The sequence below is a fragment of the Aplysia californica genome, unplaced genomic scaffold, assembly GCF_000002075.1.
Source record: "Aplysia californica isolate F4 #8 unplaced genomic scaffold, AplCal3.0 scaffold00250, whole genome shotgun sequence".
Taxonomy (NCBI): Eukaryota; Metazoa; Mollusca; class Gastropoda; order Aplysiida; family Aplysiidae; genus Aplysia; species Aplysia californica.
In genome coordinates this window covers 921,956-923,374 of record NW_004797520.1, presented here as the reverse complement: position 1 = coordinate 923,374, position 1,419 = coordinate 921,956, and the positions used below count along the sequence as shown (strand labels likewise).

Genomic DNA, 1,419 nt, shown 5'->3' with positions numbered 1-1,419 from the left:
ACACACACACACACACACAAACATGCAAGACACCCCCATATCCCCCTTCATATTACAGTAAAAAATGTCACGTTGAAATAACGAAATAATATGTGAGGCGTGCTGACAAATCGAGTTGCTTCTCGGATTCAAGCCTTAAGGAAATAGATAAATCGCACTCATAGCTGAAATTTTTACAATTTTTAAAGTATGAAATAATAAAAGACATGTTATTGTTAAAGAATGTGAATTTGGCATCAATAGAAAATCTACAAATTTGAACCCAATGTCGATTTTTTGGCCAATATCTCCAATTGTGGATTGCGAGAAGTAACTCATTTTGTCAGCCCGCCTCACATATTATGTAAATGTGATTCACACATTCAGCTCCATGTTCACTCTGTCGTTCCAGAGTTCTGGGGACATCGAGTCTGCAGCTGACGAGCGGAGCCGCGAGGACAAGTGAGTGCAGCACACAGAATCAGGGAACACGACAGACAGAACGGGCTGTAGAAGGGATGGAGTGGAACAGGGAAAAGGGGGGGGGGGCAATTCCAATTTTCCCTTAAAGTAAAGCACAAACTGTCAATCCACTTGGGACGGTCACTGTTGACAACAATCAGGAAACGACAAATGTCGTTTTGGGGACACCTGAATAGACATAAAGGTCTTGAACATCTGGCTCTCACTGGCAAAATTGAAGGCAACCGAAGCAGGGGTAGGCCCAGAGCAACCTATTTAGGGAACCGAAACAAATGCGTAACGGGAAAAGATCAGGGAAACGTAGCTTTTTTAAGAGCAGCCGAGCAAAGGAATGAATGGAGAACCGTGATCGCCGATGTCTGTCGCAGATCTGGCACTGGATGATGTCCACCTTTAGCTCTTTTACTAACATCCCACCACCTCCGAATATTTACTTCATAATGGTCTGGTGGTTTTATATGTGATCAAAGTATTGGTGGAGATGGACGTTAAACTCGGAGGTCCTACCTCTTATATAATCTACAAGCTGGGCCCCCTTTCGATGAAAGGAATGATCGGTGCTTTAATATCAACTAAAAGTCATTGGCCTACTACACTCTACTGGAAAGGAGCAATAAATCTTGAGAGATGCAGAAAATTATAAGGTCTAGATCTATACTCTCAATACAAAATGCGCCTCGCGAAATATCACTTCCGGATTTTCTAAAATTACAAAGACAGAAGCGTCAGCCTACAAAAGCGACCGGCGAAATAAAGAAATTTAGCTTTTTGCAGCCAAACTGTCACTAAACTTAAAAAACGAAGGGCGTCATGATCTGGAGAATATTTTAAAGAATCTTTTGGCGAAAACCGCATGTCGATCGATGCAGCCATTAAAAAGCCTTTTGAATAGCAAAATTCGGCCACCACAAATAGATAATAGAATAGTGTTGAAAGAGTGTTAAACCTATACCATTT

General features: G+C 41.6%; 1 long non-coding RNA gene across 1 annotated transcript in view; it reads right to left on the bottom strand.

Annotated features, from left to right (window-relative positions):
- The window catches only part of LOC101851582, an 8,423-nt gene that overhangs the window by 2,251 nt on the left and 4,753 nt on the right, over positions 1-1,419 (bottom strand). The gene's annotated exons all lie outside the window — the stretch shown is intronic.